Source organism: Bos taurus, chromosome X, assembly GCF_002263795.3.
Source record: "Bos taurus isolate L1 Dominette 01449 registration number 42190680 breed Hereford chromosome X, ARS-UCD2.0, whole genome shotgun sequence".
Classification (NCBI taxonomy): Eukaryota; Metazoa; Chordata; class Mammalia; order Artiodactyla; family Bovidae; genus Bos; species Bos taurus.
The window spans coordinates 52,831,503-52,857,513 of record NC_037357.1 but is presented as its reverse complement, the minus strand read 5'-3'; the positions used below and the strand labels follow the sequence as shown (position 1 = coordinate 52,857,513).

Genomic DNA, 26,011 nt, shown 5'->3' with positions numbered 1-26,011 from the left:
CTATGCTGACAGTTTCTAATAGTCTGACACTAGAAATAATGGGGGAAATTAAGATAAAAGCTTTCTCATCCTCTCTTTCTCTTCTTTATCTTTTTAAACTTAGCCACTGGAAAAATTCCATGGACAGAGGAACCTGAAGGGCTACAGTCCATGGGGTCACATGACTGACTAACACACACACACACACACACACACACAAACTTTAAAAAAAAAAAATTATAGGAGCATATGCGGTGTGCTCAGTTGCTTAGTTGTGTCCAACTCTTTTCAACCACAAGGACTCTAGCCCACCAGGCTCCTCTGTCCATGGGATTTCCCAGGCAAGAATACTGGCATAGTTGACCCACAATGTTTTGTCAGCGTGATGGCCTATATGGGAGAAGAATCTAAACTTAGCCATTTTGAGTAGAAGACCAAGCCCAGGGACTTACCTGGCAGTCCAGTGGTTAAGACATTATCTTCCAATGCAGAGGGTGCAAGTTCGATTTCCAGTGGGGAGCTGAGATCCCACATGCCTCATGACCAAAAAAAAAACAAAACTGAAGCAGGGACTTCCCTGGTGGTCCAATTGCTAAGGCTCCAGGCTCCCAATGCAGGGGGCCTGGGTTCAATTCCTGGTCAGGGAACTAGATCCTACATGCCATAGCTAAAAAAATCCTGTATGCCCAAGATTAAAGATTCTATGTGCCGAAACTAAGACTCAATACAGCCAAATAAATACATATTTCAAAGAAACCTGAAGCAATGCTGTAACAGAGTCAATAAAAACTTCTTAAAAATGGTCCACATTAAACACACACACACACACACACACACACACACACACACACACAAGACTAGCCATCTGTGCTATTGCTGGGGGTTGTGAAGAAAAAAAAGACAAGTTGATTCTTTGGCAATTCAAGCCCAAAGGCTTTCCTGGGTGTGCAGGGTAATGAGTTCTGAAGTGCCAAAAGGGAGTAAAGAAGGTCAGGGAGCTACAAAATGGGTACAGGGGTAGGGACAAAGCAGTACTTGGGGACTTAATTCTTTTTCCTTACCAGTCTCTTTACCATCAGCAGCTTTTCTCCTGGAAAAAAAAAACACTGTGAACTGCCTGGGCATCAGTTGGGAAGTGGGAGTAGGTACGTGTGGAGCGAGAATAACAAAACCCTGGTACTGTTGGATCTGAGGGAAAAGAGGGGATTCCTTTTTTGTTTTTAACTAGGAAAGAGGAGAATTCCCTGTGCTATTGGGCTGAAATAGAAATACCTGATTCTACCTGCTGCTAATGTGGAAATTACTACCACTTTGGCTGGAGTCAGAATAGTATATTAAAGAGTCTCTTGGTGCCATCCTAAAACAAGCAAAATCTTTTATAATATCCAAGCTTTAGAGAATGATGAGGTGAGGTGGGGATCCTGGACCTTTTATCTGCAGTGGTCTTAGGCAGTATGGGCAGTAATAGGGCCTGTGTGGCACAGTGGGGTACAATAATTGAGTTCATTATGACTTGCTATTTTAGTCATCTTTGCAGCCAACCTTCAGGGGAGAGACCCTTGCTTTATTGTCTGCTGTCCTTCTGCCTCTGAAGAGAACTTAGCCTTCCTGACCTGCACGGATATTGAGGGAACTCTTATGGAAAAGAAGAGCACTCACAAAGAATTTATGGCAGTTTTCTCAGTGATACTTGAGAAGGGTCAAGTCATATCTAAAGTGCCTTCCCTGGTAGCTCAGATGGTAAAGAATCTGCCTGCAACGCAAGAGACCTGGGTTTGATCCTTGGGTAGGGAAGATCCCCTGGAGTAGGGGATGGCAACCCACTCCAGTATTCTTGCCTGGAGAATTCCATGGACAGAGGAGCCTTGTGGGCTATGGTCCACAGAATCAGAAAGAGTCAGACACGACTGAGCAACTAACGCACACAAGACAAATCAGAGTTTTAAGTCTAGGCTCTATTTGTTAGTAGCTCTGAGTTATCTGCAATCTCACAGTTCTGAATTTTCTTAGTTGCTTAGAAAAACAAAGGAGGGGAGAGAAGAATAATACAACTACTACCAATGATCATGAGGATTAAACAACAGAAATGGATGTAAAGCACTTAATATAGTACCTAGTTCACAGATAATCAAATGTTAACCATGATTATCATTTACTATTTATCAGCTAGAAGGTCTTAACTGAGAAAACATATCCACAAACGTCAATAATTGTAATTTCTATTCCAATATACCACTTAACTCTTTGCTAGGCAATGTTCTAGGTGCTTCTTGCATATAACTTTTAAAATTCTCACTACAACTCTAGAGGTAGATCTTAGTATTATACCCATTTTACAGATGAGGAAGTCAAGGAATAGCGTGCTTAAATCCTTTAACCAAGATTCCATGGTTGGATAAATGGTAGAGTGGAGATTCAAACCCAAAAAGCCTGGTTTACAAAATCGGTACCCTTAACCATTGAGGCATGCGGTTAAATAGTCAGACAAGAACTAAAAGGAGATGGGAAATGGAGGGTAGAAAAGGCACAGGATCAAGGTGAACAGTCAAAAACAGCAAATTTAGAGTGTCAGTTGGTTCAGAAACTTAAAAGGCATCATTGTGAACTGTTCATGTTGTCAACTTAACAAGTATATTAAGGTCTTATTTATAAATGAGTAGGTAAGCTTACAAGCCAATTTACAAGCAAGTTGCAAAAATGAGATAACTATAACTGAGGGACCTGCTTGCGTGCTAAATCGGGTCGGACTCTGTGCAACCCTATAGATTACAGCACGCCAGATTATGGGAGTGGGTTGCCATTCCTAGGGATCGAACCTGCGTTTCTTATGTTCCTGCATTAGCCGGCAGATTCTCTACCACTAGTGCCACCAGGGAAGCCTGTAACTAGAGGTCCCACCTTTCACGTCTTTTACCACGTAAGTGTCGGGGATCTCCCCACGATGCAATCTGCCTGCCAGGGGTTGTCCAACAAACATGGACGTGAAGGGGTTAATGCCGGGGTTCGGGGGTGGAACAAGCGGAAGCGAATAGGATTGTGGGAGCTCCTTTGTACGTCGCCCCAGGGCATCTGGGAAATATGCAGTGCTCTTCTCTATTATGACCGATCCTAAGTAAGGGCCACCGGCTAACTGAGTCTGGCCCGCTCCGGCGCAGCTTCTCTCCGAGGCTGGAAAGCAGGGGCTGTCAGCCGGCACCAGGAGAGCAGAGGAGGCGGAAGTTTGTAACACTTGTTTTGGGCTGAAGGTGTAGGCACGTCCTGGCCTCCAGTCGCGCTGGAACAGGGGAACCGCAGTGAAAGGGGGTGAGGAGTCGGGGGAACTGACAGCCTGACGGACCCGGCGGCGAGAAGTGATGACAAGGGTGTCGGAAGAGGGTATGTAATTGTGTAGGTGATGAGTGTGTGAATCTTCTTTGTAGTGTTTGGGGATAGGGGAGGTGGCGAACAGATGAATGGAAGGTAAAATCAGCAGAGTGAAAAAACATTTTGTTGGCGGGGCACCGGCACATGCGAATTGTACCTATATGGGATGATTTTATTGGAGTGATTTTATTGAGCCCCTGGTTTCAGATTCTACTTTGGACGAGTTGACTCCCTTTTAACAAATTACCAAGCACTTGCGCTGTTTTGGGTACTGCACTGGAAGCTCTGTGTGAGGAAAGGAATTAACCTTTTTCCTCGACCATTACAGCCTGTCAGTTACAGTATGCATTTGGAGACAGGCAGTTACAATACAAGGAGATAAAGTGTTTTGAAAACCTGTCGGGGGCCACAAACGCTCCAGAGGGTGCCATCTGGGATGGTCTTTGATGTGATGATTTGACATATATTTTAAAGATAAAATACACAGGGGGGAACTATGTGCAGTTTTCTCCAAGCACATTCCCTTCCTGGTTAGCTCAGCTATCTGGAGTGTGACTGAGTATCACTTAAGGCCCAAACTCGTTTATACCTGGTGAGAGCATTTATCCATCACAGTGGTACTTCCAGGACCCCTGCTGGAGAGTCAGTCTTACCAGAGAGCAAGACCTCCCTTTACATGCATAGTCTGCAAGCTCTGCTGCTGCTGCTGCCAAGTCGCTTCAGTCGTGTCTGATTCTGTGCGATCCCATAGAGGGAAGCCAACCAGGTTCCCCTGTCCCTGGGATTCTCCAGGCAAGAACACTGGAGTGGGTTTCCATTTCCTGCTCTAATGCATGAAAGTGAAAAGTGAAAGGGAAGTCGCTCAGTCGTGTCCAACTCTTAGCGACCCCATGGACTGCATCCTACCAGGCTCCTCCGTCCATGGGATTTTCCAGGCAAGAGTACTGGAGTGGGTTGCCATTGCTTTCTCCGAGCTCTGGGTAGTACTAAAGTGGCAGAACTCAAGGGCTGTCTGGTCTAATCATTTGAAACGCTTCTGTGCCAGCTGTTTGGTTTTCTAGAAAACTCAGTTCACAGCTGGGAATTGTGGATTTACTTGAAATTCTAAGCAATTCTTTTAAAACTTTTGAATCATCATACCTGCTGCTTTGTTTGCCAGAGAAACAGCAGTATAGCAGGCAGTCCAAGTCAGTGGTTCTCAAACTTTCCTGTGCATCAGAATCAGCTGGAGGACTTGCTAGAGCTCAGATTGCTGAATTCCACCAAAGAGTTGCTAATTCAGTGGGTCTGGCATTGGCCCCCAAATTTATGTTTCCTACAAGTTCCCAGGAGATGCTGATACTGCTCATTCTGGGCGTTCTCGGAACACACTTAGAGAAGTACTAGTCTAAACAGAACTGAGATTAGTAACCAGAAAGGACATCTCTAGGGGAGAGTAAGCATATTCCTAAAGGTTAAACAAGTCTGAATTAAGCCATGTTAGATATGAAATAAAACAGATGTGTTTTGGTTGTTCATTTGTATGTTTTAAATGGATGAGCAAAGATGAATCTTCTTGAACTAAACAAAGTAAAATTTGCATCAGTTTTTTTTCACTCATGGGGATCAGAGTTTCTTAAATCATTTAAAAAACACAATAGTTGTTTTCTTTTCAGATCCCTTTCTGAGTTATATTCAAATAGGTAGTTATTTGTGCTCCTCAGATGGCTCTAGTGATAAAGAACTCGCCTGCCAATGCAGGAGACATAAGAGATATGGGTTCAAACACTGGGTCGGGAAGATTCTCTGGATGAGGGCGTGGCAATCCATTCCAGTATTCTTGCCTGGAGAATCCCATGGACAGAGGAGCCTGGTGGGCTACAGTCCATGGAGTCACAAAGAGGCAGACATTGACTGAAGCTACTTAGCACACGGGCACACACACAGCTAGTTATTTATAGAACTCACACTTGTGTCATCACCAAAAAAAAAAATGACGTGTTCTAACTTCTGGTAATTATGTTTGAAGTTAAAAAGTGAAAGGACAGTTGGGACAATCTAATCAACACAGAAATAGTTGTATAAGGAGCCAGAACTGAGATAGTGTGATAAGTAGTTTATTTTTGATTTTTTCACCCTCAATGAAATCCCTCCCTCTTCAGAAGAAATAGTCAGTTTATTCACTCTAGAGCACAAAGGGAACAAGAAACCTTACTGTGCCAGAGATTAACATGAAACCGTATTTTATAGATTGACCTAAACAGCCTACTGGAGGGTTGCTGTTGTTGTTAGGCACTAAGTCATGTCCAATTCTTTTGTGACCCCATGGGCTGTAGCCCACCAGGCTCCTCTGTCCATGGGATTCCTCAGGCAAGAATACTGGAGTGGGTTGCCATTTCCTTCTCCAGGGGATCTTCCTCATTAGGGATGGAACGCAGGTCTCCTGCATTGGCAGGTAGATGCTTTACTACTGTGTCACCAGGGAATGGCAGTCCGTAGTTCTGCCTACCCTCCAAACTCTTCCATGGGCCTGAAAAAGATCAGGACACATTTTTCAGAAATGTCACTCATTCTAGACCTGTTAGTGTTGGCTCCCAAATCTCTCCCCAGGCCAGTTATGAAGCAAAACAAAACCTCAAGACCAATCATGAAGACATACATAAAATGCACATAAAAAAGTCCAAATAAACTGGCTTAGGTCTACTGTGAGCTTTTTCAGTGACCAGCAAGATGCTAGGATGACGAGTGACCTGGATGTTTCAGAAGTCTGAAGGTCTTCCAGTACAAGGGAATCAGCAGGACACTGTAAGGGTAGGAAAAAGTTTTCTTCTACTGTCTCAAGGTCCCTGGCTGGGTCTGAAAATTAAGCTAACAAAGACAGATTAACAATAGAGAAGCATACAAATGTATTTAATGTAAGTTTTACATGACATTGGAGCTGTCACAGGCAAATAAAGACCCAGAGAAACTGAGTTCAGTATTTTATGCTGACTTCCCAGGTGGCATGACTTAGTGGCTAAACAAACAACAAAATTTTATGCTAGGTTTGACAAAGAGTGGGAAATCATGGGGAAATAAGACAAATTAAGGACTACAAGGGAAGTATAGTAAACTGGGGGAGACTTAGCAAGTCCTGTTTGTTAGGATTTTCTCTGCATCCTTTTGTATTTGGAGAGAAAAATTATCCTCTCCTCTGGATATAAGGAGGGAACCTCTCACATGAGGATTTTATGACTTGTTTCAGGAGAGAAGAGGGGCAAAGAGGTCAAGTGACCTTGTTTCTACTATTTACTCAAACTCCTTCAGCTTTAAAATATTCAGTATGCCATGGCACCATATTTTGGGGTAGCATGTTCTGAACCCTATCAGTAATCACACACATGACTCTTGAATATCAAATAAATTTCACATATGGTTGATGAGTTGTACACTGATTCCTCCCCTCCTCACCAGTCCTCATCTCTGCCTAATTTGCACTTAGTCTTATAGACAGTATAGTTTTCAATGGAATGTGAGGGGATAAAAAGAAATAAAAGAAACCTGTGTTAGTTTGAACTATGCATCACTGTGTCCTAAGTGATTCCTAAGTAGGAATGATTGAATTTTGTTGCTCAAGCACTCAGTAGCTTATGGATCCTGAGAGCAGACCGATGGATGCTAAAGGGAATTTGCGGCCAGGTGTGTCAGAGCAGCTGAATTCAGATTCAGACAAGATTTCTTCTAATCCAGACTTCCTGCTTGTTACGGCTGATTCCCTAAACAACTTTATTTTTTATTTTTGGCTGCGTTGGTTCTTCGTTGTGACACGTGGGCTTCTCTAGTTGCAGCAGGCAGGCTTAGTTGCCTTATGGCATGTGGGATCTTAGTTCCCCGACCAAGGATAAAACCCATGTCCCCTGCATTGGAAGGCAGATTCTTAACCACTGGACTGCCAGGAAGTCCCTAACTTTAAATCAGTATGTGTCTCTAACCTGAAGTGGAGTGAGGTTTTCAATCTGGCACTTAACCACAAGGTATGGATGTCATTGTTTTCTTTGGAATGTTTTTTCTGAGGATGAGAATTCTTACATCAAATGAATGAGAACTATAAAGGAGAGGGGAGATGGGTAGTTATCATAGTTAATGTCATGTTGTTTCTTTGAAAAATAAGATTAGAAAAAAAACAGGAGGAAGAGACACAAATATATTCTAGAATCTGGAATCTGCAACTGATGAGCCAGTTGCTAGGTGTATAACTTACTGCTTTTCCCACAGTAGAGGCCTAAACAACCATGTGCCTGCAGCCAGGTTGCCCTTAGATCCTGTGACCTGTTGGAGACAGGAGAGTTATTGCTACTACGTATCATGATGACTTTTCTGTACTTGGTAATATGATGAAGAAACCCTGATAACCTACTCATATATATATATGTATATATACACATACATATACACATACACACACACACATAAATATATGTAGTATCTATGGGAGCATTTTAATAGCTTTCAGAGATCCAAAGAACTCATATAATTGTCTTCCAAAACTGCATGTAAAAGTCTTACTGAAAGCTGGAGATCAGAAGATCAGAAATGGCCTTGCCAGAAATGTGTTTTCTAATTTCAAGGTTCTTAGAGGAGTCACCCGGAGAAGGCAATGACAACCCACTCCAGTACTCTTGCCTGGAAAATCCCATGGACAGAGGGGCCTGATAGGCTGCAGTCCATGGGGTCACTAGGAGTCAGACACGACTGAGCGACTTCACTTTCAATTTTCACTTTCATGCATTGAATAAGGAAATGGCAACCCACTCCAGTGTTCTTGCCTGGAGAATCCCAGGGATGGGGGAGCCTGGTGGGCTGCCGTCTATGGGGTCGCACAGAGTCTGACATGACTGAAGCGACTTAGCAGCAGCAGCAGCAGAGGAGTCACCAGTGCGCTGCAGCTGAAGACCACCAGGAACATACCTGTGGTTGAGCAAGTCGGTTGCTTACTTAGTGAGTCAAGGCAGAATGCACACCATGGGGAGCTGGTGGAATATCTCAGAGGGTGTTAGAAAGGACTTATCATAGGATTTGGACTTGTATTAGGTGATTTGGGGCAGAATTTAAAGAAGTGAGGCTTCATTCTGAATTGCATTGTTAGGAAGCAACAGACTATACATAGGGATAATTCCATGATTGGGTATCTTGATTAATCTTATCTAGCAGCAGCAGCAGCAGCAGCAGGAGAATAGACTAGAAAGAGGCTAATTGGTAAAGTAGCAGCTATTAGCCAGGATAGGAGGGTGTTTTGGCCATTTTGTGGTTTGATCAAAGTTGGCATTTTGTCTCTTTTCAGACATGGATGCAGTAGTCTTGATTTTGTCACAGAGTGGCCTTGTTTGATGTTTATGGTCTGTGAAATTGGTTATATTACACTCATCAGGAGAACACCAAGACCTAGCTGAGGGCCAGGACAGCTCCCATATGTCAGTGGCTGCTTTTCTCCTCAGAGTTAGTGCCTAGTCCAGCAGCCTATAGGAGACCAAATTTCCTCTCTGCCAGGAGCTGTATATAGCAGAGAAATGGTTAGATGTATTGAATAGGAAAGATTGAGGGCTGGGTGTAGATGAAAGCATCTAGTTACCCTCTATCAGAACTTAGGGGCCTCAATGAGAAATAACAGTCTTCTAAGGTGTTTTGCTAAAAAAAAGAAAAATCATCGGAGTATACTTCAGCAAGATAAATGGATGAGAGGGAAAACATTGTCTTTTTCGGAGATGGCCAGAACAGTATGTCTCATCCCATGCTTTCTTCTATAATGTGACCTTGCCACTCTTCCATTGAGAAGTAGGTTTAACGTCCCCTCTGCTTTAAATCTGGACAGACTTCTATTGTCTAAATCAACATAATAGGAAGAAATGAGACTCTGTGACTTCTGAGGCCATAAGAGGCAGCATGGCTTGTGACTTATCTTCAGGGACATTGATCTTTAGAGTCCTAAGCTGCCATGTAAGAAGTCTGACTTCCTTGAGGCTGCCTTGTTTTGAGGAAGCCTAAGCCTATGGTGAGGCTACCTACAGGTCCTCTGGTCAGCAGCCTCAGCTGACGTCCCAGCTAATAGCAAACATCAACCAGAAGACCAGAGAACGAAGACACCTCTAGATGATTAGAGTCCCCAAGCTGTTGTGTCTTCCCAGCTGAGACTCAATACCTCATGGAGTAGAAGCAAGACATCCCTGCCATATCCTGAGTTCCCAAACAGAATCTGAGAGCAAATTAAAATGGTCATTTTGCACCACTGAATTTTGGATTGGTTTATCACAAAGCAACAATAACCCAAACATGGGTAGAAATGTTGGTTAACACCCAAGGAATGGAGTGAAAGGAACAAGGAAGGCAAGTAATTGTAAGAGGGAAAACAGGCTAGTGACAAAACATTTTGCTTTGCATTTGCTGCTGCTACTGCTGGGCTCTTTGATTCCAGAGACCCCAGAGTGGACAGAAAGATGGAAGAGTTTCATTCTAAATGAAACTTCTGTAGACAATAGCATCTTCTTTTAAAATAAGATCTGGAATTATTTAGTTATTTCTTTAATTGAACATCTTGATTAAAACAAACAGAAGTATGTGGAGTTTTTTTTTCCCCCTAAGGAAACAAGTAACATTGATTACCAGTGCTTTTTAACCATGGGGCTTCCCTGGTGGCTCAGTCCCTAAAGAATCTGCCTGCAATGCAGAAGATGTGGATTCAATCCATGAGTTTGGAAGATCCCCTGGAGAAGGAAGTGGCAACCCACTCCAGTATATTTCCTGGGAAATCCCATGGACAGAGGAGCCTGGCGGGCTTCAGTCCATGGGGTCACACAGAGTCAGACACGACTGAGCAACTAAACCACCACCACTTAGTAACCAGAGGATGAGAGATGCTGGTGTCCTCTGTATCACTGCATGGGGCTGAAGGAAACCACAGTGTTATTTCCAATGACATGTATAGATGTTTTGTTCTTTTAATCTGACAGAATATGGTTCACTTTTAAAGCTTCTGTATTTGTCTATATGTTATACCCACTGCGTAAGTCATTTAATCTGTAAGTTAGAAGTCCTAGTATTTTTTGAAATTGTGTAATTGGTGAGCGCTCAATGATATTGGTTGTAAATGTTGAGTAAAACCATCAACTGACCTCGTGGTTATGGGTCAAGAGCAGAATGTCTCAATCTCTTGGTTCCTTGTAAAAATGCATGTGAATTTGGTGTTTGACTCTTTCAGTGTGTTCCAGCCACGCTGAACGCCCTTATTGGAACCTTGATCATCCATTTACTACTATTTGTTCTGCTTACTCCCTCTGTACATTCTTCCTTGAAAACTATCCCTATCTGTTCACACATACCCCAATCTTTTGTAATGCTAAAGGCCCAAGTCAGACAGTACCACTTGTTTGGAAACCTAGATCTCGTGTTCTCTTGGTCACCTTTCCCTGTTTTACTTTTCTGTCACCTTCAGTTTTGCATTGTAGTTATCTGGAACTGTTTCTGACCTTCCTACTAGTCTGTGAGCCCCTGGAAAACAGAATCTATATTAGATTGATTTAGGAGTTCCCCACAACTGCAAGATGGATGTTTTGTTCATCTTTAGGGACTGCAGAGAGGACACCTGAGCCTGGACATGCTAATGAAGATCATACATCTAATTTGTAGCAGAGCTAGGGCCAGAACCCAGGTTTCCTAATTTACAACTTGATGTTCTCTACTAGATGAAGAAGGAAAAGGGGGTAGAGGAAAAGAGGGACGAAGTAGTATGCTTCATGAGCACAAACCTTTGTATCTGTTTAATTCAGTGCTGCATCCCCACTGCGTAGAACAGTGCCTGGCACATAGTGCACACTCAAAAAATATTTACTGAAATAACTAGTGATTGGGGTAAATAGGCATTCAGGTACAGGGATGATGTACAATGACCTTAGGGGGCATAGGTATTGTTTACTTATCACAAGTTCTTATCTCATGTGTTGTCCTGATGCAGGAAAGAATAAACAGAAAGCCCCCCCCCCCAAAAAAAATCCAGCTTTTCCTGCACTGGTATTTTCCCACTGCTCTCTTGTACCACTTATCTTTCCCTGGTAGCAATTCTAAGGACTGTCAGACAGCTCCCACTGAGCTCTTTCATCAGTGTTCTGATAAAAGAAAAATATGATGTACCGAACACAAAATGTCTTCATTTTATGTAAAAACCTTCTTGGGAAAGTTAGTATTTCTTTAAAAGATAAAAAAGGCTTAGCTCATTACTAATGGCTGCCTTTTAGTGGCCTTGCTGGGGACATCCCATTGGGACAATGTGGCTGGAATCTAGAGTTGCCAAGAGGGCCTGCTCTCTCAGTAGAGATGACCCCAGGTAATGGAGGCCATAGGTATGGCTGAAAGACAAGAAAGAGAATGGATAAAACCACATACCTTTTAGTCCCCTGTACTCGCTGGCCTGTGGTCATCATCCTGGTAACTCCTACCTCAAATCTCACTAAAGAAAATCACCTGCTGTCCCCTCTCAATCTGATTTCTTCCTCCTTGTCTTTGCTTATTGTGTTCTGAAAAAGGTATCTTTCCCTTAGCTCTATTCCAATCTTTCTTCTTCTTAATTCTTACCCCCAGGGTGAAAGTGATTTTGTACAAATTTATATAGGAAAATCATCTCCTTCTCTGTGATACCTGAAAGTACAGTTTCTAAGATTTAAAATCTAAGGCAGGGATTTCCCTGGTGGTCCAGTGGCTAAGACTCCATGCTCCCAATGCAGAGGGCCTGGGTTTGATCCCTGGTCAGGAAACTATTAATAGATACCACATGCCACAACCAAGAGTTCACATGCCACAACTAAAGATCCTGTGTGCCACAGCTAAGACCCAGCGCAGCCAAATAAATGAATTAATTAAAATAAAATTTTAAAGTGACTAAAATCCAGGGTGAAGGGAGTGGGACTAGGAAACACACTTTGGCCTCAGTCTAGTCCAAAGCCACATGGTTTATAAGAACCCTCGATCTGAAGAGTTAAGGGTGCTCGCTCAGATGAATAGCACAGCCTCTGGGGGAAGACTGCCTATTTTGCAGTTTGGGCTCCATGCTCTGTAGGCTTTGGTGACTTTGGGCAAGTTATTCAACCTATCTGTGCTGTAGTTTTCTTATCTGTTAGATAGAGATGTGTTAGGGGGATTTGCAGAGTTAATATAGGTGAAGCACTTAGGATGGTGCCTGGCAAACAGTAAGTGCTATTTATTTATTTTTAAATATTAGAGTATAGTTGATTTGCAGTGTTGTGTTGGTTTTGGGTGTACAGCAAAGTGATTCAGTTATACATATACATATATCCACTCTTTTCAGATTATTTCCCCATATAGCTTACTACAGAATATTGAGTAGGGTTCCCTGTGCTATACAGGAGGTCCTTGTTGATTATCTGTTTTATATATAGCAGTGTGTATATGTTAATGTCAAACTCCTGATTTATCCCTCCCCCACCTTTCTCCTTTGGTAACCATAAGTATGTTTTTGAAGTCTGTGAATCAGTTTTGTTTTGAGTTGTTTGTTTGTTTTGTTTTGGCCACACTGCATGGCATGCAGGACCTTAGTTCCCTGATTCGGGATAAAACCTGTGCCCCCTGCAGTGGAAGCACAGAGTCCTCACCACTAGACCACCAGGGAATTCCCCTGTTTCTGTTCTGAAATAAGTTCATTTGTATCATTTTTTTTAGATTCCACCTATTAGTGATATCATATGGTATTTGTCTTTCTCTTTCTGATGTATTTCCCTTAGTATGATAATCTATAGATTCATCCATGTTTAAACAGTAAGTACTGTTTAAATGTTAGGTGTTATATCTGTCGTTATTATTATTATTATTATTATTAAAGTTATTAAAACAGACTTTTGTGTGTATGTGCCATCAGGAGCTTAAGGGAAGATGTAAGTGGCACCCCACATGTAATAAATAAGTGTTGAAAGTGAAAGTGTTGTGTAGCTCAGTTGTGTCCAACTCTTTGTGACCCCATGGACTGTAGCCCACAGGCTTCTCTGTCCATGGGATTTTCCAGGCAAGAATACTGGAATACTGCTGCCATTTCCTTCTCCAGGAGATCTTCCCCACTCAGGGTTTGAACCCAGGTCTCCTGCATTGCAGGCAGATAGGTATTAGAGAAGCCAAAAATGCTGAACAGACCTAAAGAATTAAGAAATTCTAAGGGTGTTTTCAGGAGTTTTAATCTTTCACTAAAAACAAATCTCAGTTACAAGCCAGTGCTTGTAATTTTGGAGTTATTCAAGACACAGTTGCCTAATCTAAGATTAGGAAGATTGATACCTGTGTTTTCCTCTAGTTGTATAATTTAATCTCTTACATTTAGGCCTTTGATCAATTTGGAGTTACTTTTTACATACAACATGAAGTGGGAGTCCAACTTCATTCTTTTACATGTTAATATCTAGTTGTTCCAGCACCATCTGTTGAAAAGGCTATTCTTTCTTGAGTGGTCTTGGCACCCTTTGTTGAAAATCAATCGCTGTGAAAGTCTGAGTTTATTTCTGGACTGTCAGTTCTATTTCTCTGATCTCTCTGTTCTATTTCTCTGATCTCTCTGTTTAACCTCCCCCAGTACCAGTCTTAATTACTATAGCTTTGGGGTATTTTTTGAAATTATGAACTGTGAGTCATCTTCTTTTTATTTTTCCAAGATTGCTTTGGTTGTTCTGGACCCTTTGAATTTTCATGTGATTTTAGGATCATCTCATCTGTTTCAGCAAGACAGCTAGAATTTTGATAGGGATTGCAGTGAATCTGTAGAAAAATTTATGGAGTATTGCCATATTAACAGTATTAAGTCTTCTGATCAATGGGCGCAGGATTCTTTATATTTGGGGTCACAAAGAGTCAGGCATGACTGAGCGACTTTCCCTTTCATACTTCCATACATATACAAGTCTTGCACATCTTTTGTTAAGTTGAAAGTGAAAGTCAGTCATGTCCAACTCTTTGTGACCCCATGGATGTTAGAGTCCATGGACCAGCTGAGCCACCAGGGAAGCTCAAAAATAGTGAAGTGGGTAGTCTATCCCTTCTCCAGCAGGTCTTCATGACCCAGGAATCAAATTGGAGTCTCCTGCATTGCAGGCAGATTCTTTACCAGCTGAACTACCAGGGAAGCCCCTTTGTTAAATTAGTTCCTAAGTAATTTTTATGCTATTATAAATGGAATTGTTTCATTAATTTCCTGTTTGGAGTGTTCATTGCTAGTACAGTTGATTTTTGTATGTTGACCTGAAACCTTGCTGATTTTATTAGTTATAATTGTATTTTTATGATTCCTTTGGATTTTATGTGTAAAATATCATACCACCTATAAATACTTCTTTTCCAACATAGATGTTTTACATATCTTTTTCTCTTTTCATTGCCCTGGCTAGAACCCCCAACACAATGTGAAATACAAGTGGCAAGAATGGAAATCCGTGTCTTGTTTCTGGTTTTATGATGTGTCTAGGTGTGATTTTCTTTGAGTTTATCTTGGAATTTGTTGAGCTTCACAGATGTATAGATTCATGTTTTTCATCAATTTTGGAGAATATCAGGCATGTTTTCTTCAAATATACTTTCTGTCCCTTTCTCTTTCTCTCCTTCTGGGACTCATTATGTGTATGTTGGTCTCTGAAGCTCTGTGAATTTTTCTTCATTCTTTTTTCTTTCTGTTCCTCATTCTAGTCAATCTCAATTGACCTGTCTTCAATTTTGATGATTCTTTTTTCTGCCAGCTCAAATCTGCCGTTAAACTCCTCCAATAAATATTTATTATATATTTCAACTCCAGAATTTCTGTTTGGGTCTTTTAAAAATAATTTGTCTCTTTATTGGTATGACATAAATCAAATCCCTTATGATTATACAGTGGAAGTGACAAATAGATTTAAGGGACTAAATCTGATAGACAGAGTGCCTGGTGAATTATGGACGGAGGTTCATGACATTGTACAGGAGACAGGGATCAAGACCATCCCCAAGAAAAAGAAGTGCAAAAAAGCAAAATGGCTGTCTGAGGAGGCCTTACAAATAGCTGTGAAAAGAAGAGAAGTGAAAAGCAAAGGAGAAAAGGAAAGATAGACCCATTTGAGTGCAGAGTTCCAAAGAACAGCAAGGAGAGATAAGAAAGCCTTCCTCAGTGATCAGTGCAAAGAAAGAGAGGAAGACAATAGAATGGGAAAGACTAGAGATCTCTTCAAGAAAGTTAGAGATACCAAGGGAACATTTCATGCAAAGATGGGCTCAATAAAGGACAGAAATGGTATGGACCTAACAGAAGCAGAAGATATTAAGAAGAGGTGGCAAGAATACACAGAAAAACTGTACAAAAAAGATCTTCATGACCCAGATAATCACAATGGTGATCACTCACCTAGAGCAAGACATCCTGGAATGTGAAGTCAAGTGGGCCTTAGGAAGCATCACTAGAACAAAGCTAGTGGAGGTGATGGAATTCCAATTGAGCTATTTCAAATCCTAAAAGATGATGCTGTAAAAGTGCTGCTCTCAATATGCCAGCAAATTGGGAAAATTCAGCAGTGGCCACAGAACTGGAAAAGGTCAGTTTTCATTCCAAACCCAAAGAAAGGGAATGCCAAAGAATGATGAAACTACCACACAATTGCACTCATCTCACACACTAGTAAAGTAATGCTCAAAATTCTCCAATCCAGGCTTCAGCAATACGTGAACTGTGAACTTCCAGATGTTCAAGCTGGTTTTAGAATAGGCAGAGGAACCGGAGATCAAATTGCCGACATCCACTGGATCATCGAAAAAGCAAGCGAGTTTCAGAAAAACATCTATTTCTGCTTTATTAACTATGCCAAAGCCTTTGACTGTGTGGATCACAATAAACTGTGGAAAATTCTGAAAGAGATGGGAATACCAGACCACCTGACCTGCCTCTTGAGAAATCTGTATGCAGGTCAGGGAGTAACAGTTAGAACTGGACATGGAACAACAGACTGGTTCCAAAGAGGAAAAGGAGTTCGTCATGGCTCTGTATTGTCACCCTGCTTATTTAACTTATATGCAGAGTACATCATGAGAAACGCTGGACTGGATGAAGCACAAGCTGGAATCAAGATTGCCAGGAGAAATATCAGTAACCTCAGATATGCAGATGACACTATATTTATGGCAGAAAGTGAAGAAGAACTAAAGAGCCTCTTGATGAAGGTGAAAGAGGAAAGTGAAAAAGTTGGCTTAAAGCTCAACATTCAGAAAACTAAGATCATGGCATCTGGTCCCATTACTTCATGGCAAATAGATGGAGAAACAGTGTAAACAGTGGCTGACTTTATTTTCTTGGGCTCCAAAATCACTGCAGATGGTGACTGCAGCCATGAAATTAAAAGATGCTTGCTCCTTGGAAGAAAAGCTATGGTCAACCTAGACAGCATATTAAACAGCAGAGACATTACTTTGCCAACAAAGGTCCGTCTAGTCAAAGCTATGGTTTTTTCAGCAGTCATATATGGATGTGAGTTGGACTATAAAGAAAGCTAAGCACTGAAGAATTGATGCTTTTGAACTGTGGTGTTGGAGAAGACTCTTGAGAGTCCCTTGGACTGCAGAGAAATCCAACCAGTTTATCCCAAAGGAATTCAGTCCTGAGTATTCATTGGAATGACTGATGCTGAAGCTGAAACTCCAGTACTTTGGCCATCTGATGCGAAGAACTGATTCATTTGAAAAGACCTTGATGCTGGGAAAGATTGAAGGCAGGAGGAGAAGGGGATGGACAGAGGATGAGATGGTTGGATGGTATCATTGAGTCGATGGACAGGAGTTTGAGTAAGCTCCAGGAGTTGGTGATGGACAAGGAAGCTTGGTGTTCTTGGAGTCACAAAGAGTCGGACACGACTGAGCAACTGAACTGAACTGAATTCTGTAAATTCTGTTTTTCCTGTTGTGTGTTGCCACCGAAGTCTTGCCCAGATACATCACTAAGCTTGTAGCTTAGCTGTCAGCTAAAAATTGGTGGGAGTTTTTCTATAGTGTCTTGAACCAATAAACCTCCCACTTACTACAGACCAGCTCTGTGTGTATTGTGGTACACTCTCAGTGCTCTGGTAAAGTGAAAGTGAAAGTGTTAATTACTCAGTCATGTCTGACTCTTTGGGACCCTGTGGACTATAGTCCACTAGGCTCCTCTGTCCATGGGACTCTCTAGGCAAGAGTATTGGAGTGGGTTGCTATTCCCTTCTCCAAGGGATCATCCCAACCCAGGGATTAAACACAGGTATCCTTTGCATGCAGATTTTTTACCATCTGAGCCGCCAGGGAATCCCCCCAGTGCTCTGGTAAGCAGTTCACAATTCTGTCTTAGCTTTCACTTCATGTTTTCACAGACTCGAGGTTAGCCAGAGGTGAGAAATGGGAGCCTTCTATGTCTTTCTTGGGCAGGTACACAGCCCTTGACATGTGTGACTTTTAGATCCTTAGGAATGTATTGTGGCTTTTCAAAGACATCTGTGGATATCTGATTCCCCAAATCTTAAGTTTTTTAATCAGTCTCTTATTTTCCCACCAGGTGGTGCTAGTGAAAAGAACACGCCTGCTAACGCAGGAGGCATAAGAGATGTGGGTTCAATCCCTGGGTCAGGAAGATTCCCTGGAGGAGGGCATGGCAGCCCACTCCAGTGTTCTTGCCTGGATAATCCCCTGGACAGAGGAGTATGGTCCATAGTGTTGCAAAGAGTCGGACACAACTGAAGTGACTTAGCACATTTATCTCAACAGGTATCATGGTTTAGGCAGCTGTGATGTTAAACAATTGCCACTGAAACTTTTCGGCAAATGCCCCCATAGATGCGGCTTTTCCCACTATCTCATGTCCTGCTGAGTCATGTTAAATAACTGCTAGCCATGGGAAGGAGGCTTTTTCATTGGGAGCTGACAGATCTAATAGTGATAGTGCTCTGAGGATGAGAGTTTTTCAGGCTGTTTTGAAACAGTAAAGCATCTGCCTGCAATGCAGGAGACCTGGCTTCGATCCCTGGGTCGGGAAGATCCCCTGGAGAAGGAAATGGCAAACCACTCCAGTATTCTTGCCTGGAAAATCCCATGGATGGAGGAGCCTGTTAGGTTACAGTCCTTGGGTTCACAAAGAGTCTGACATGACTAAGCGACTTCACTTCAGTTCACTCACTCTGCCCCCACCAATGACTGTTAGGCTACTGGCTTTCATGGCCTTTTACCATGGGTGTGAGACTGCTGATTTTCAAGACTACACTGGTCAAGAGAGAGGGGGATTGAAATAGGGCAAGTTAAAAGGCCTCAAAGATCAGCGTTCTTAACAAGACTCAGTAGTTTTCTTGAATAAATGCTCCTCAGATTGGTGTCTGCATACTTTTGAATCACTTCCAGAGTTCCAAAAACATTTATTTTAACAGTTTTTGCAAGTGTTCTCATTGCTGTTTTGCAAAAGTGGATTTCCAGAGGTTCCTACCAAGCCATTCTGAAAGCTCCTACTCATAGATTTTTATTCTCTTTAGGGTATAATCGGATCTCCATCTAAGGAAGTGTTAGTCACTCAGTTATGTCTGACTCTTTGCAATCCCATGGACTGTAGCCCACCAGGCCCCTCTGTCCATGGGGTTTCCCAGGCAAGAATTCTGGAGTGGGTTAGCATTTCTTTCTCCAAGGGATCTTCCTGACCCAGGGATCGGACCCAGGGATTGAACCTGGGTCTCTTGCATTGCAGGCATATTCTTTACCATCTGAGTCACCAGGAAAGCCCTATCTCCATCTAAAATAACAATCTTATGTGGATGTTTGCGTCAGAACTTCTTAGCAGTAGACAAGATTTGGACGAACAATGACAATGCTGAAGATGGCCTCTTCCTGTGTCTTGACAACTCTAAAAGTCTGTTCTGGAATGAGGCTGGGCTGTGATCATGAGCAGGCCAGTGGGTGAAAACTATGGGTAGCCAGAGGAGCTAATGTTGTCTTTTCTCCAACTAAGTCATTTCATTCTATGCTCATAGGCACATGAAAACCTGGAGGTATATTTGAGCCAAACTTCTCCACAGATGGGCCACCAATTCCTCTTTACTGTTCTCCATATTCTCCAGAAAGTTTATTGGACATGAACCATTCCTTTAGAAGGAATTTGGGAGAGAATGATGTTAAAGGGGGGGAAACAAATGCTTATTGAATGAACCAGTGAGTAGTGGGCTGGAGAAATCAGGGAAGGCTTCCTGCAGGAGGCATGGGTTTGATCTTATCCTGCAAGAATTGGTGCATGTTGGTTCAGTTCAGTTCAGTCGCTCAGTCGTGTCTGACTCTTTGCGACCCCATGAATCACAGCACGCCAGGCCTCCCTATCCGTCACCAACTCCCGGAGTTCACTCAAACTCACGTCCATCGAGTCAGTGATGCCATCCAGCCATCTCATCCTCCGTCGTCCCCTTCTCCTCCTGCCCCCAATCCCTCCCAGCATCAGTCTTTTCCAATGAGTCAGCTCTTCGCATGAGGTGGCCAAAGTACTGGAGTTTCAGCTTTAGCATCATTCCTTCCAAAGAAATCCCAGGGCTGATCTCCTTTAGAATGGACTGGTAGGATCTCCTTGCAGTCCAAGGGACTCTCGAGAGTCTTCTCCAACACCACAGTTCAAAAGCATCAATTCTTCGGCACTCAGCCTAGTTGAAAAAAAAAATGTGTGGTGAGTAGCTGCTGCTGCTGCTACATTGCTTCAGTCGTGTCCGACTCTGTGCGACCCCATAGACGGCAGCCCACCAGGCTTCCCGTCCCTGGGATTCTCCAGGCAAGAACACTGGAGTGGGTTGCCATTTCCTTCTCCAGTGCATGAAAGTGAAAAGTGAAAGTGAAGTCGCTCAGTCGTGTCCGACTCTAGCGACCCCATGGACTGCAGCCTACCAGGCTCCTCCGGCAATGGGATTTTCTAGGCAAAAGTACTGGAGTGGGGTGCCATTGCCTTCTCCAGTGGTGAGTAGGGAAGCAGTTAAATTTAATGCCACCAACTGAAATATCTAATTAATTCCACTCACTGAGCCACTGTAGGAATATACCTCAGGCTTACCCCTAGGGGAAAGCCAGAGACTAGGCAATGATTAAAAAAAAAATAATAAGGAGGGAGGCAGTATGTCCTAGTGGTTAGGAATTCAGTTACTGATGTTAGACTGCTTAAGTTCAAGTCCCAGGCTTTCTGCTTATCTGCTTATTAGCTATGTGATCCTTGACAATTTAATCTCTCTGGCCCTATTATCTTTATCTGTGACATAGGAATACCTTCCTGCCTCACAGGTTTGGTGAGAAGATTAAATGGGATAATGTATCAATAATGTAAAATACAGTGCCTTGTGCAGAGTAACTGCTCAGCAAAGGGCAGCAATATATTTTTTCTTACAGTTTTGAGATATAATAAATTTTAAGGTATACAGTATGATATGATTTATGTATATCATGAAGTGATTATCACAATGTTTAGTGAACATCCATCATCTCATATAGGTACAGAATAAATTTTTCCTTGTGATGAGAAAACTTAGGATTTACCCTCTTAACTTTTATATGTAACATACAGCAGTATTAATTGTATTTATCATGTTGTACATATATCCCTAAGGCAGGCAGACTTTTAAAAATATTTATTTGGCTGTACTCGGTCTTATTAATAGTTGCAGCACTCAAGATCTTCAGTCTTTGTTGTGGCATGAAGGATCTTTTGATTGCAGCATGTGGGAGCTTTAGTTTCACAATGAGAACTCTTAGTTGTGGCATGTGGGATCTAGTTCCCTGACTAGGGATCGAACCCTGAATTGGGAGCATGGAGTCTTAGCCACTGGACCACCAGGGAAGCCTGGAAAGTGAGTTTTTAAATTCTCTTTACACATTTAACTGTTTAAATACTGAATTAGTTTTGTTCACTTTTCTATCTCCGATGTCTTAAACAAATTTGTTGGGTGAATGAATGCCCGCTGGTAAACGATGCTAATACAGCGAGAAGTGCTGTAACAGAGATTGAATACAAGGCACTTTTCAGTACATGAGGGATAGGGTATGTTATGCTTAACTCTGAGCAGTTCAGGGAACATTTGGTTGACAGGGACTGTTCCTTTCTAGAATTTTCAGTGCAGTCAGATCTATGAGAGTCAACTGCATCCCAAAACTAGGTAAAGCGATGCTATGGAGCCACCAGGTGGCACTACTACACAGGGATTCAACCAGCAGAGGAGCCCTTTCCAGCCAAGAGTTCATGTTTCTGTCTGACGCAGTTTTTCTCTCCTCTCCACAGAAACTCAAGCTATGACTTTTTCCGTCTTGTTCTGCTGGTTTTGGAGCACTGCCATTCCTACCCAAGGCTCAGTGCAGTTCAGTCACTCAGTCGTGTCCGATTGTTTGCAACCCCATAGACTGCAGCGCACCAGGCTTCCCTGTCCATCACCAACTCCTGGAGCTTGCTTAAACTCATGTCCAAACCCAAGGCTACTTGGGAGCCATCTGATGCTTAAGCTACTCTGTCTTTATCAGGCGAGAGGAGAGAGAGAGACAATGCTGAGTATATTTCCAGTTCTTTGAGTTTTGGACTTCTGACTCCCACACCATTGCCTTGTTTCTCCTGCTCTGCCCTGGATGAAACTAAAAGAGTAAGGGGGAGAAGCAAAACTACCCTTTTTTGAAACAGCAGGCACTATATCAGAAATGTTATATAGTCACATTGTTGAATGGCAACAGAACCTTGAGAGATTAATTTTGTCATTTATTTTGTCCGTTATCTTGCTTCAGCAGTTATTAACATAGGCGCTGCCAGTCTTATTTCTGCGATACCCCCCACCCAACACCACTGAATTATTTTCAGGCAAATCCCAGATGATTTTTCATTGCATAATTTCATTTTAAAATGCTTCCTTACATTTCTGTAAAAAAAATTTAAACATCACAGTATCATTATAACACTTTTAAAACCCCCAAGAAATAATACCCTAATATTATCAAATAGATACCTTCTGTTCAAATTTACCTAGATGTCTAATTTTAAAAACTGCATTTGGTTAATTCAAATCAGGATTCCAACAGAGTTCATACATTTAATTCTTTTGATATGTGAGCTATGAGCCATTTTACGTAGAGGGAAACTGAGGATCAAGAGATAATCTGTTGAGTATTCAAAAACAATTCTCTATTGAATCAGACCTGGTACCAGTTGTTGGGGATGCAAAGATAAACACCCAAGTCTCTGCTTCAAGGAACTCAGTCTTATGCTCCTATGATGCTCTGTGAATATATCTGTTGCAAGACTTAGTATTTTATTAGTGTGTGGTTTTTTCTCTCATACCAGATAAGTGGCAGAAGGCAGGGACCAGTTTGTATTCTTAATACCAAGTATAGTCCTTGGTACATAGTAGGTGTTTAACAACTATGGGGAAAGGAATAATTTCGTCAGAGTGGGCAGGGGAAACCAGTGAAGAGTTTCAAGCAGGGCAGCAGCACGTTAAGACTATCACTGTAGGTTGGTGGCACATGTCATCATTTGGATTGAAGGCATGAGAGACTGGAGGCAGAGAAGGGACCTTTGCTGGAGAGCCAGACTAAAGCAATGGTGGTGAGTATGGAGAGGAGAAGACAGATTGGAGAGTTACTGGGGATATGAGTTTGGCAGTATTTGTTAATTTGTTAGATGTAGAGAATGAGTGTTTCTGGCTTTGATGATGGTGGTGCCACTAATAGATTCAGTGCAAAGAGGAGAAGCGAGTTTGGGGTGGAAGATGAGTTCCATTTTGGAGATGCTAAGTTGTGTCTGTGTGATCTTCAGGAGAATGTGGGAGACCAGAGCCCAGGTCGGAGGTCAGGAAAGGAGATCAGGGGAACACAGCATGAAGGTAGAGCTTGAAAGCCTGATGGTGGATGCCCTCACTGGCAAGAAGACATGCAGGGAGTGGACTCAGGAGGGAACTCTGACACTTACCAAGGGAGTGGAGAATGAGAAGCCCATGAGAAGGATGAAAAAGGAACAGCCAGGGAGATTGGAAGAAAATCAGGAGAGTGTGTGGTGCCACAGAAGCCAAAAGAGGAAAAAGTTCAGGAGAGAGGGAGTGGGAGTGGTTGACACTCTTGAGGTAGGTCAAGAGGTGGTGACAGAAGACAGCTCAGTGCTGTGGTCAGAGTGTGGTCAGTCGTGAAGGAGTGGCAGGTGGTGGGCATCAAAAGGCCAGTTGGTCCCTCATCCAAAAGGGCCTTGGTCACCCACCTATGGAGTTAAGCCTTCATTCTGTAGATAATGGAGAGTCATCAAGAGGTTTCAAAAAGGAGTGACCTGGTCAGATTGGAGTGTTCCAGAAAAATCAGGCTGAGGCAGGATGCTGCATAGGATGTTGTGGAGGAATAGGATCTTTAGCAGGTAAAATTGGCGGGCACTGAAAATGGTAGCTAACACTCAGTGAGCCCTTATTATGAGCCAGGCACTACTCTCAGTGCTTATATGAATTATCTCACATCATTCTCACAACCCATCTATGGGGTAGATAACGTTGTTGACCTCATTTTATGCCTGAGGAAGCTGAGGTACAGAGAGAGAAAACAATTTGCAGGTAGTCAGAGAGCTGGTAAATGACAGAGCCTAGATCAGAGCCTAGATTCAAGTCCAGGTGGTTGGTTCTAATCCACTCTAACCTGTTTCACTGCATGCCACTCTTCTAGATTTTGTTTTGCCTTGATTAGATGTGAGGAGTGAGGGGGTTAGGATTAGGTTCAGCTATGAGCTATCAGGCATCCAAAATAAGAACAGATTAAACAGGGTAGAGGGTTTCTGTGGTGGCTCAGTGGTAAAGAATCTGCCTGCCAAACAGGAGACATGAGTTTGACCCTTGGGTCAGGAAGATTCCCCTGGAGAAGGAAATATTCTTCCTTCAGCACATACTCCTCAATATTCTTGACTGGGAAATCTCATGGACAGAGGAGCCTGGTGGGCTACAGTCCATGGGGTTGCAAAGAGTTGGACACGACTGAGCAACTAAACAACAAACAGGATAGAAATTCATTTCTCTTTCATTAAAGAAAGAAATTAATCAAAACCTAAAAGGCTTAATGGCCAGTCATCTCCACAATATGGCACTTGACTCCATGGTACCCGATAGAGCTCCAGCCATCATGTTCATGCTGTAAGCAGCAAAATGCCGGGTGGAGGGAAAGAAAACAGATATTGGGGCCAACTGGCAGTCTGCTATAAGAGAAATTCCAGAACTCTGCCGTGGGTAATTGCAAGGAGGATGGGGTTACCAGCAGTGGAGGTAGAGAATACAGGAAACCTGTTAGGCCTTTATTATTTTTGTTTGCCCAAGGTCTTTCCCCTCCCTTGGAAGCAAAACCCTCTGTTTTAGGGGAGTACTGCTCCTCTCCTGACCAGCAATGCCTGTTTTAGTTTGGGCTTCCAATCCAAGTACCCTATCATCTCCCTAGTCACAGTTGATCTGATGGGTTAATATACAGGCATGTGATGTAAATCAGAACAATCTGAATCCTTCTCTTCACCAACTTAAATGGGGGAAAATACTGTGTCCCACTTTTGTGGGACAGCTTGTAGATGTGTGGCCAGAAACCATTGGCCCTTTTACAACTACAAGGAAGAAGCATGTCTTGAGAGAATGCAATCAGCATGTAGAATGAACTGTAAATTCCTATTGGTGTTCAAGCCTCTGGTCTTGTCCTTGAGACTCATCTACAATCTTGCCCTTAGAGACTTCTGATAAATTCCCTCTTGTGCTCAAGTTAAAGCTGTATTTCTGTCAACTTGCAATCAGTAAAATCCTGATTAAAGCTGTGTTCTAAAAGTTAACTCTCGAATCAGTGTGGATATGCTTAAGGTGTGTGTGTGTATTTGGGGGTGGTGGTCATAGTAAATAGCAACCAGAAGCAGGAAGATAATTTATGAGGCTGTTTTAATAGTCTACACGAGGAACAATGAAAATCTGAACTAAGGTGATATCAGTGGGTACTGTAGCTCCTGGCCGGGTTTACCATGTCTTTTCTAGACCTTGAATCAGTTGCGCGTATCTGCATATTGATCATCTCTACCCGGATGGATGGCATCACCAACCACTGGTTGGATGGCATCACTGACTCAATGGACATAAGTTTGAGCAAGCTCTGAGGGTTGGTGACAGACAGGGAAGCCTGGCGTGCTGTATGTAGTCCATGGGGTCGCAAAGAGACACAACTGAACTGAACTGAACCTGGATGGAATGTAAAATGTCCCTGTTCATTATGAGGATATTTTCCTCTATGTCTTTTGTTCTTCAGTTGCTGACTTGTGACCTACTCTTTGTGACACCATGGTCTGCAGCACCCCAGGATTCCCTGTACTTCACTATCTCCCAGAGTTTGTGCAAACTCATGTCCATTGAATCAGTGATGCTATCCAACCGTCTTATCCTCTGTCATTCCCTTCTCCTGCCCTCAATGTTTCCCAGCATCAGAGTCTTTTCTAATGAGTTAGCTCTTCACATCGGAGAAGTCAATGGCACCCCACTCCAGTACTCTTGCCTGGAAAATCCCACGGATGGAGGAGCCTGGTAGGCTGCAGTCCATGGGGTTGCTGGGAGTCGGACACGACTGAGCGACTTCCCTTTCACTTTTCACTTTCATGCATTGGAGAAGGAAATGGAAACCCACTCCAGTTTTCTTGCCTGGAGAATCCCAAGGACAG

At 42.7% G+C, this 26,011-nt stretch overlaps 1 protein-coding gene across 1 annotated transcript in view; it reads left to right on the top strand.

The window, feature by feature from the left end:
- The first annotated feature begins 3,267 nt into the window (after positions 1-3,267).
- The window catches only part of SLC25A53 (solute carrier family 25 member 53), a 57,697-nt gene continuing 34,953 nt past the window's right edge, over positions 3,268-26,011 (top strand). Inside the window, exon 1 of the mRNA XM_005227882.5 lies at positions 3,268-3,354. The gene's annotated coding sequence lies outside the window, so the exon portion shown is untranslated. The remainder of the gene's footprint in view (positions 3,355-26,011) is intronic.